This window comes from Glycine max, chromosome 10, assembly GCF_000004515.6.
Source record: "Glycine max cultivar Williams 82 chromosome 10, Glycine_max_v4.0, whole genome shotgun sequence".
NCBI lineage: Eukaryota > Viridiplantae > Streptophyta > Magnoliopsida > Fabales > Fabaceae > Glycine > Glycine max.
The window spans coordinates 7278563-7291093 of NC_038246.2; positions in this window are offsets into that span (position 1 = coordinate 7278563).

The window sequence follows — 12531 nt, forward strand, 5'->3', positions numbered from 1 at the left end:
GCGAGACCCAGGCACCTCACGTTCGTTCACGTCCTTCATGTCCTTCTTTTGCATAGCTTCTGGCTTACACAGCTTAGGCCACTGTTGTTTGCAGTAAGGTCACATCCAGGTTAGGGTTCTATTCATTTGCAGGTTAGGGTTCTGCATTGCAGGCTAGGGCATGGCATGGCATGGTAAGGTTCACATGGGTACAGTTTGATTCACATGCGCCTGTAATTATTGTGGAGAAGATTATGGGTGTAAATTGGCTTTAAATAGGAGTATTTCTAACAAAAAAATTTCACACAATCAAAGATAGTCTGAAGAGAGAAACAAAGAGAAACAAAGCATCTGAAGAAGAGAGAAAGAAAGCAGTCCAAAGAGAAGAGGGCAGTTTCTAGAATTTTGCTATTTTATTCAAAGTTAGTGATTTATTTAAAATAAGAATATTTTGTATTTATTTAAAAGAATGTTTTTTATTGAGTCAATTTTTTAAAACCTTCTTTCATTTTGTTTGAAGTGTAGTAATTTTGTGAATTAGATTTTTTATTTAAAAATAATTTGCAGTAATTAATTGTAAGCCTATATTTTTAATGGTTTTTGTGTTTGAATTTTTTTTAAGTGTAATTCTTCCATTTATAAGCCTTCCATGTTGTGTTTGAAAATTTGTTGAAGTTGAGGAATTTTTCATAGAGCAACCAAATAGATTTTTGTAATTTTATGATTGACAAAATATTTATTTGAAGTAATAATTGCTTTTTTAGAAAAAAAATTGAACGTGAAATTTAAGCGTATTAATTATTGTAATTAGGTGTTACAAATATTTAAGTGATTGTCTTATAGTTTAAGCGTATAATTTTGTGAATTAGATCTTTTATTTAAAAATCATTAGCAATAATTAGTTGTAAGCCTTTTTTTTATGATTTTTGTGTTTGAAATTTTTTTAAGTGTAAGCCTTCCATTTATAAGCCTTCCATTTTTTGTGTGAAATATTTTTGAAGTTGAGCAATTTTTCATAGAGCAAGTAAATACATTTTTTTATTTTTATGATTGACAAAATATTTAATTAAAGTAATAATTGACCCTGTTAGAAAAAAATTTGAACGTGAAGTTTAAGCGTATTAATTATTGTAATTAGACCTTAGAAATATTTACCTGATTCCCTTATAGTTTAAGCGTACTAATTTTGTGAATTAGAATTTTTATTTAAAAATTATTAGAAGTAATTATTTGTAAGCCATTTTTTTATGGTTTTTGTGTCTGAAATTTTTTTAAGTGTAACCCTTCCATTTTGTGTTTGAAATTTTGTAGAAGTTGAGAAATTTTTCATAAATTATTTAATTAGAGTAATTTTTTAGAATAAAGTATGAATGTGTAGCTTAAGTTTAATAGAGCAAGCAAATAAATATTTTTATTTGTATGATTGACAAAATATTTAAGGGTTAGTGTGTAGGTTTTATATTGCATGGGTTAGGGCTAATTTCTAATGTTATAAGGGTTAGGGTTAGTTTTAGTATTTTAAGGGTTAGGGTGTAGGGTTTATATTTCATGGGTTAGGGATAATTTCTAATGTTATAGGGGTTAGGGTTAGTTTTTTTATTTGAAGGGTTAGGGTTTAGTTCTTATTTTTGAGGGTTTAGGGCTAGTTATTTTATTTAACGGTTAGGGTTTAATTCCTATTGTGTAGGGTTAGGGTTAGTTTTTTTATTTTAATCGTTAGGGTTTAGTTATGAACAATTTAGGGGTTAGGGTTAGTTATTTTATTTTAATGTTTAGGGCTAAGTTCTTATATGTTAGGGGTTAGGGTTAGTTTTTTTATTTTAAGGGTTAGGGGTTAGTTTTTATGTTCATCGTTACTTAGAAACATTAGTTTTTTCCTTTTGGCTACCTTAGTTATTTCGTTTAGGGTTCATTGATTATTATAGTTTGATACGCGACATAAATTGTATCCATAAGTAAGCCTTAATAAACTGAATATCATACATTATGTGTGAAATTCAAATGAGAAATATACAACAAAGTCTTAATAAACGGAGACATGCAAATCATTCATTTTGGTGTCTGTGATGCCGTGAGGATGTGCCACATGGTCGATCTCATCTTCGTGCTTGGCGATCAGGATTTCTTCTGGCACGATGCCTCCCCGCTTCTTCTTCGTCAGCCTCCGCAGAAAATGCGTTACGCAAATCAACACCGAACAAGTCACCGGTATTAGGTATTTGTCCCGGTACATTCCATTGTGTTCCTAATGGTGCATTAGGTGTTGGAATTGGGCCATGATATTGCTATGAAGGGGTCATTGTGGGCCATGAAAAATGAGCTTGTGTTTCCGCAACACCACCAAACGATTGCTGGCTTGCAGAAGTATCAGTGTGATGACCTTGAAAAGGATACTGATACATCTGTGTCGGATACTGAGCAAATGTTTGTGGCGTGTAATACATTCCATGGCCACGCTCCGCCATTTGTTGGGAATATTCTTCCGCTTCAACAGTGTCCCTTCTTCTGTCTATCCCCTGAGTTTCAATACTTGACTGAAGCATGTGAAACTGTTGTGCGGAAAATTGACGCTCTGATGCGGGACCATGTGACACTGGCTTAGTGACTCTCTCTTGCTCTTCGGATAAAATTGTAATTTTTTCCACATAAGGCACGGGATCATCAAATGTGCATGTATTCCTCCCTTCAGGAGACACCATGTATTGTAATGCCTCCGCAACTTCACCCTGCATTTATAAGGGTAAGAAAATTAATGACCATCATTAAATAAAAGTTCAAGTTAAAATTTGCAAAAAATTAAAAAATACCAATGTAGCCGTCTTTGCATTTTCTGGGTCAACAACATCTTTGTCTTTCGCCTATACCAGACCATGTAGTCCGAGTTAAAACTCAATAGGCCTTCTTGTCGGGGATAAGCGTCGACCCTAAATGCATGGCGATTATTCCACTGCTGAATCATTGGGGCGAACAATTGCCCCCAATTTTTGTCATGTTTCCCCTTTAATGTTATGCCATGAATGTTTAGGGGTTGTGAAGGAGACTCTGGAACTGGTTGCTGCATCCCAAATTGTCTCAAGACTCTGTCCGGTTGGTGCCACTCAATAACTTGGAAACAAATTAGTGGCACCACCGCGTACCACGCGAGACTTCCGACTAAACAAACGGGAGGCAACAATGATAAAACGGTTGATGGGTAAGGCTCCCACACAAACTGCATATAACAACATAGTTGTGAACATTGTAGTAAAATAACACATAATTTTTTATTTTACAAATATAATACCATGTTCTTACCTCATGACGTTTCATAATATCTAGCTTGCGACGAAAAACTCTCACATCATCATTGCCGATATGTTGGTTTCTACGTCGCAGCCACCTACAAAGATTAAAATTTAACACATGTCTAAAACCATTTATTCTATTGAAATGAAAGACACTGTTAAAAATGACTAACCTGTGTCTCAATGGTGTATTTTCTACTTGGGAAGGAGTCCTCTTTGGAGCCAAGGTTGGACATCGCTCCCATGCCCACAGTTGTAGTAAGATGCACATACCTCCGATTGATTTAGTATTATAATCGGTGGCACTGCACATCTCTCTATATAGAAAACCAAGTACGGCAGCTCCCCATGCATATGTGCCACATTCTTCAAAGTCACGTAAAAATTGAAGGTACCTTAGCGAAACTTTGTTACTGCTTTTGTCAACGAACAAGACACCTCCAATGAATCTCAGTATCCATGCACGGGCAAACCTTCGTACTTGTTCTTCGTCGTCGTCGTTATTTATTTGTGCAAAATGATGAGCCAGCCAACTTAATTTAACCATGCTACCTTTAATTTCACCTTCTTGTGGTCTGACTCCCAATAATTCCTCACATAAATCAGCCCAATCAAGATTTGTTGAACCGATTAATGGTAAACCATCCACACTTATACCTAACAATACAGAGACGTCTTGGAGAGTAATAGTACACTCTCCGCATCTCATGTGAAACGTATGTGTTTCCGGCCTCCATCTTTCTATCAGAGCACTAATTAATGAGGCATTTATTTTTAAGTATCCCATCTTGATAATCCAGCCGAAACCAGATTGTTGAAGAAAAGGAAAAATTTGCTCTGGAATTTGTTCTTCCCCTTGATACGTGGGGACAGCTCGTCTTATATGTAATTTTCGATCTTGTTCCCCATTCCAAACATGTTCTGAAACATGCTTAGGTTGCATCCATAATACATCAGCATCGATGGGGCCAGACTTAATGTTAATATGTGATGAAGATGCCATTGTTATTGCAAAATCAAATATAATACAAAAAATGCACAAATCAATTTATACATTATTTGTAAATAATATAAATTAAACTACGCACATTTATAAAAACATTATTAAATATATAACAATAAATTTGTAAAAAATCAATTCATTTATCTATACTATCTATATATAACATACAAAATTAAGACACTAAAAAGGCAAATTTACTTCTATTTAATATTATAATTATTTATTTACCTATAAAATGCTTAAATTTCTAAAGCTAACAAATATTACAAAAACTAAAAATTTAGGTGTGTCTAAAATTTACAAATATATACCTAAAGCTAATATTAACAACTGCCTAATACTACAAAACCTAATATTATGTATGTCTTCCTAAAGTGTATCATGCATGTATATATATTTATTAGGCTAAAGTATCAAAATGCATGTAAATATATACTTAATACTACAAAACCTAATATCACATATATAAAATTTAAGAATATATACAACAACTAAATATATATACACCTAATATTTTTATACTAACTAAACAAATATATAATATTTTCATAAGTAACCAAATAATATTTTAAGCCAAATATTATTTTCAACCAAATATTATCACACATACAATATCTAACAATATATATAATAACTAAATAAAATTTTGATTCTAACTAACCAAATATTATTTTCAACCAAATATTATTTTCATATATATATATATATATATATATATATATATATATATATATATATATATCTAAATAAAATATTTAAACTAATTTAAACTTAGAATTTTTATTACGTAAAAAATATATCTAAATGGTAAGAGCACACACTAATTAACTTAGAATTTAAACAAACTCATACTAACTAATATAATATTTAAACAAACTTAGAATTTAAACTAAATAAAATATATCTATTAATACATAAAAAAAAAAAAAACCAATACAATACCTACTGATCCTAACTAATTTAAACTAAGAATTTTTATTAACACTAACTAACCTACTATTTACATACTTATTAACAGAATATATAAATTTAAATTACTTTCAAAAACACTTACCAAGTAAGGGTGGGCACACACTTGAAGGAAAGGAAGCCACGCACCAAATTTGAACTAAGGAGCACAAAGCAAGAAGCACACAGCAAAGCAAGAAGAAGCACACACGAAAGCACAAGCTCACACTCAATGCAAGCGTAAATAAGGTTGAAGCATTTTTTTTATAGCTGAAAACTTACCCACCAACGTTCAAATTTTTAGCGTTCACATGCAACGTTTTTTGCAAACCCTAAGCCTATCTTTTTCAGACTATACACTGCAACCCCCTGCAAGCATCTTTTTTTTTTCACACTGAAACACTGCAAGCCTATACCCATTTTTTTTTCAGACTGAAACGCTGCAAAAAGCATCCCCTACGCGTTCCGCAGGTGCCAATGGCGGGACTGCCCACGTTGGCATGTCCCGCCAATACGAATGGCGACACGAGGTGACTCAGCATGTCTCGCCAGTCTGAGCAGCGGCATAGGCGTGAGTCAGCTTTGGTTCCGCTTTTGCCAATGGCGGTACACAGGTATATCGCTGATGGCAATGGCGATACATGCTTGCCGCCAGTAGGAATGGCGGAATCAACGTAAATATTAGACCCCGTTGTAATTAGTTTCGAAACAGACCCTGTTTCGTAAATTGTTTTTAAAAAAAACCCTATACAGTAAATTTGCCCCCTTTGGACTTGCCATGTGGCCCTTGGCAACAACCTAATTGTTTCATCTGTCAACTACTACTATATAAGACATTTCATGTCAATTGGTACACATTTATTGCACTCACGGACTTAGACATGAAAATGTCTATGCAAATGTTTGTAGGTTTTGCATATCGTTAAAATCATTGTCGATGCCTAAGCATCAACTACATTTGGAGGTGTTCAAAATCTCTCCAAAGATAAGTCTAATTTCATTTCAAACCAACGTAATATTGATACCCTGGTGACATCATTAATACTACCACCAAGTTTATTTTTTTCCAAATAATGTTTTAGCACAGGGGTTGACTCGTTAAGTCTACACAGAGTCATAACTCATAGCAAGAATTGTCTGATTGTAAAGCAAGTGAATTATCATCGTATGGTCCACGTCCCACTACTACGGTTAAAAATCGTGTGAAAGGATTAGGCCCATTAAGAGCTCAGGTGGTTGACTAGTTCGTTGTGGGTTGACCAAATCCAGTGCCACATTGACTATCCTCTCCTCTCGTTTCCTATGATGTTAGTACTTTGTTCAATAAATTATGTTTTTTTTTTGTTAATGAGGTTGTACAATAAATTATGTTGATTGACTCATCACAATAAAACAAAAATAATATACGTGTTGAATTAAGGTCGGCCACTATTGAAGACATGTTAGAACTTGTCCTCCCCTCCTCGCTTTTGCACCAATGAATCGTTTGTAAATTCTATGCATGTTGCATAGTTTGCTAAAGACAAATTAAAGCATATAGATAAAAGGAAAAAACAAAAACAAAAATATGGGCAACGTGTTTGAATGACACAACTTTTAAATGAAAATTCATGTATGAAATAAAACAGGAGTTAATACCATTACATAACAATGATAAATCCATACACAAGTTTAAAATTTGAATAAAATAATGTGGCGGCTAGATGCAGATTCGTATACAAATTCTTTGTTTAATAGTAAAAAAAATAAAAATTAGGACTTGAAAATTATCACTTTGGTTTGATGCATTAATAGCCTCCTTGTCATCCTTCACAAGATAATCACCAAATTCTTTTCACTGTGGTTCAGGTGAGAGATTTTGTACATGTTTAGTTAACGGTAGAGCTAGCTAGGCCAAAAAGTCCAAGATACATAAACAAATTTGAAAAATGGAACTAAAAATTGATGGTAGCAATATTGGAGAAGACATGGTAACTTAAGTTCGAAGAACCTGAACAGAAAATTTGGGTATTGGAACTTGAGATTCAAACTTCTAAAAGAGGCACTCAAGTGAGATCATAAAGGGCATGCAGCACCATGACAATTTGATGGAAAACTGGCTGAAAAAAGGGCTTAGTGCTAGGTGGTCGATGTTGCCTACACGCATGCATAATTGAAATAATGTAATAATGAAACTTCTAGCATGTTATTGGTTGCTAGTGGGGGTAGGAGGTTGGGCTATTGTAAAAGGAAAAGGGATAATTTATACTTCTTTGTAATCATTTTAATCGCAAATTGTTCATTTTTAAATAATTAAAAAAAATTTAAAAGTGCATTTTTGTTTGATTAAATATTTATTTTAAGATTTATAAGGAGAGTATGAGCTAGAAAACTATATTATTAGAGTATATATAAACATTAAGATTTATTTTTTAAGTAATGTTAAAAAAACAGTTTTTGTATAATTAAATATTACCCAATTAGGAACATGTTTTAATGAATGATATATTTTGATGAACTAAATGAAAGTATCAAATTTCATTTTTCTACAGTATTTCTCTCTCTTTCATTCATCTTCAATATTTATACATATCTTTTTTGTTTTACTTATAATATTAATGTAAAATACCCACCAATTTTACTAATAACTAATTTATGTCGAAAAACTTAATTAATCACCTTCCATTTACATATTTTGACAAGTTAAAAAAGTTATTTAATAAGTTTTTAATCAAAAGTCATTTATACCAAAATCTAATATTTTAATATATGTTTTGTACAAGATAAATGTTTATTTTATATAACTAAATTTTTAATAAATATATTATACTATAATTAATACTATTATAAATAAATATTTTGATATATAAATTATAATTTAGGTTTATAATGAACTATTTAAATTTTGATATAAGGTTATTTTAACCATTCAAAAATTTAAAATATTAAAATTTAATTTAGAAATAAAGATAAAAGAAGATTAGGTTTTTACTAGTTACATTAGTAGTGTGAATGCGCATTTAAAAGATAGAGTAGAGATGATATTGATGATATCGAAAGTGAAAATCTTGCTTTTAAAGTGTGCATTTTAATTTATAATACAAGAATATGTGAATTTTCAATTCAATTAATTATGATTTATCTTTAAATTTAACCAGTTGAATAAAAGAAGCATTATTGTCACTTGTTACTTTGTTAGTATCTCTGAAGACATAGAGACATTAATCGAGATAGCGAGATTCAATTTTAGGAGAAAATAAAAATTATCTCAATTCTCAACTTGTTTTAAGTATTATTGAGCTAGCACATGAATCAATTAATTTTTTTTCAGGGGCAAAATGATAGTATTAATAATGCAGTCCAAAGCACAAGAGATGCTTGAACTAAAGAAGAAGAAGAAATGGTAATTTACTATACAGGTACCACTTCCTTCACCGTCAAATGTTATTACAATATTAATGTGATTTTACATGAATCAATTAATATGAGATTATCTAATTTAACAATTGGAATCTTAAGTTTAAATCATGTGTATGCATTTGTGTTATATACTAAAAGAGAAATTTTGCTTTTCATGAAAGTTATTATTTGTAGTCTTTAGTTAAAAGACTTCTCTTGAAGTATAACAAAATTGTTTCTTATAAATGTGGTCTTTTAGCATAAAAGACTTCTTCGGGAATGCATTTATAAAAGAGTGTATTTAAGGAAGTCTTATTAGATTGAATAATATATATGATCGAGTTGTTATAAATTTTTTGGTATAAGTTTAATTCTTATGAATTGAAATAAATAAATAAAGAGTATTGAGATAAAATTTTGATTTTTAAGTGAACTTAAAATATTATAAATCAAAATAATTTGTTTAGATATTAAATTTTAAAAAATTAAAGCCATAGAAATTTAAGGAAGATTTTTACAAGTAAAACAAAGAAATTTCAAATAACTCTTAAAATGAAAAAATTGAAAATTCTCTCTCTTCCATAATTTCATTATCAACTCTCTCACTCCCAAAAAAACTGTGAATGTCTTGTCTTTGCTACACTCCAAAAAAATTATTATCAAGATAAAAATAAAGGCATCATAAAATAAAAGCGATCATTGAATTTTTTTTTTAAGAAACTATTATTGGTGAAAAATTAAAGTGAAATATGTTTAAGACATTTTGAATTTTGTATTTTTTTTTAAATGATATCTGGTTAAGAGAGAAAAATCAAACAATTCTAGAACTTATGGACTTTAGCAAATAAAAAAGATATGATACATTTTTTATTAGCCAATGTTAGTTATTATTTTTTTTGTTAGAATGTTAATAAAAGGATTTAAACTCAGAATCTCTTTCCTTCTCCTTTGACCTTTAAATCTTCATTTTCATCATCAAATCAATCTTATAACTCTTAAATAAAATTAAAAAAAATTATAATTTATTTTTTAAGTAGTCTTATATTAAAAAAAAAGGATAATTTTACACAATCATAAATTATACAAATTAACAATTTGACAGTTGACCGGCTAAACTTGTTACCAAGTTAACATTTTGGATGATCATGTTTGGATGAATGATGATCAATTTATATAAATGTAGTCATGTAGGTACACTTTTAGATATTTAAGGAAATTTGGCTCATTGTTACTTGTTTTGTAATGCAACTAACCTTGCCAAAGAAGAAAGATTCTATTTTTTCCTGGCTATTCACGTTGCACTTTAAGAACTAAAATGGATATGTTAGCTAAACTCCACTATATCAATCAATAGACTATTCCTTTCTCACCCTTTTTAAAGTCATAAAAGGTAAACTATTTTTTCCATACATATTGATATCACCCCGCGCATGCACAAGAGACCCAAAAGTTTCTCCAACTTCACATCTCGTCCTTTTCATACTCTGGTGCACCGTGCACTATACCCACTAATTTCCTCTCTTCATTTTAGAGTAATATTATATCCTTTTGCAATTTTTTTCTACAAATCTTTCTACTGTACTTTATAAATAAAGAGTTAAATAAAATAATATGCTTAATATCTTAAAATATAAAAGATATTTAATTTTTACTATATAAAAGACGTGAAAAATTAGTAAGAAAATATTGTAGCAGAATTTAAAATAATTTTTTGACTGGTTGAAGATGATGCATAGGGGACCAACCATGGTCGGTTGACAAGGCTCACTCCATGTTTGGACGGCTTAGCTAAGTAATCAGTTATTTTGAATGGTTCATTTTTCACTTCTTACGCAATTTATGACTCATTAAGCACTGAGTATGTGGTTTGACATTTCTGGTGGTGATAGAATGATAATTGATACGGGTATAATTTATTAGGTTAAATTATAATTTTGATTCTTATTTTTTTAAATTTATAATTTTGATCTTTTTTAGATTATTAATTAATAATTATGATTATTAGAGATATTAAATTAATTATAAATTAAATAAAAATATTAATCACTAAATATTTTAATAAAAGACTTAATATTTGTGAAGTTACATGTCACGATAAAGATAAAAGAGGTGTTTATAGATAAAAGGTAGAGCATAATGTTGTGAAAGATTAAGATTAATAATTTTTTATTCAATCTTTTAATAATTAATGATTTTGATAAATTTATAATTTATTTAATAACTCAATTAATCAGAATGATTTGTTAATAATTTATCAAGAGAATCAAAATCACTTATTGATAAGACTAAAAAATCAAATATTACAATTAAAATTTAAGAGACCAAGATTATAGATTTATGAAATAAAAGAAACAAAAATTACAATTACAACCGTAAAATAATGATAATTAAATAAATATGTGAAGAAATGTTAATCAACATTTACTTTATAGCTAAAATTTTTTCTAAACATACTTTCTATTATTTTTATTATTAGATGAATTTATTAAAAATAAAAAAATTAAGTTTCATATCTTATTTAATTAATTTCTCCCATAATTTCTAGTCTATATTTTCTATCTATATCTATTAATAAAAAGGTTTTTATAGACACATGTCAATACCTCATTAAAAAAATCTCCAAAATTTCTCTCTCTCTTTTTTATATTTTCTCTCTCTGCCTTTTTACTTTTTCTTTAATCTTTTTCCTCATTCATATCTATAATTTTAATTATAAAAAGAAATATCTTTAGAAAAAAAATTTATTATGAAGATATTATATATTATTTATGTACTTTATTAAATATTTCTTTTGGTCTAATACTATATTTAAGTTATCATGTTGATATATTTTTTTCTGAAGAGTAGTTATCATGTTCATATTTAAAAGATACATTAACAATATTATAAAATTAACAAATATAAAAAAAGATAAAAAGTTATTTATATCTATCATATATTATTATGTATTCTTACATAAAACAAAAAAATTATCATTCTATTTGCCAAAAATATATTATTATTATTATTATTTATGTAATTTATTAAATATATATTTTTGTGCAATACTATATTTAAGTTATCATATTCATATTTTTTTAAGACGAGTAGTTATCATGTTCATATTTAAAATATAATTTACATTACATTAAAAATACTATAGAATATCAAATATTAAAATACTATTTTATTTTCTCTCTAACTTTTTTTATTTGCTTTTCTTTTTTATCAGATTTTTCTCTCCTGTTTTCTAAAAAGCCATAACTCCTACCAACTCCTTTTCACTTTTTTTTATCATATTATTATAATATTACATACTACTATTTATGTACTGTATCGAAATTTTTTTGTAATATTCTTATAATTGTATTTTTTAAAATAATGTGAATCAATATTTTATTTTTGACACTCATGTCAACACCTCATTAAAAAAATTCCTTCCATAACTTCTCTCTCTTTTCGTTTTTTTTTTCTTATCTTTTCTCTCTTTTCCTTTTTACTATTCTCTTTTTCATATCTATAAATTAAATTATAAAATGAAATTCGTTATAATTTTTGGGACACATGTTAACACTTCGTTAAAAAATTTCCTTCCAAAACTTCCCCCTCTCTCTCTTTTTTTTTATCTTTTCTCTCTCTTCCTTTTTACTTTTTTTATCCTTTTCCTCTTTCATATCTATAATTTTAATTATACACAAAAAGTATTTATCATTCTATTAGCAAAAAATCTCTATTATTATTATTATTAAGATATTACTATATGTTATTAATTTACTTTATTAAAAAAAATTATCTAATACAATATATAAGTTATCATATTCATATTTAAAAGATAGTTTATATTAAATTAAAAAGTACTATATAATTAAAAAACAGAAAAAATAAAAAAAGAATTTCTTCCATTATATATTCTTATATAAATTAAAAAAACTTATCATTCTATTGATTGAGCCCCTTCTT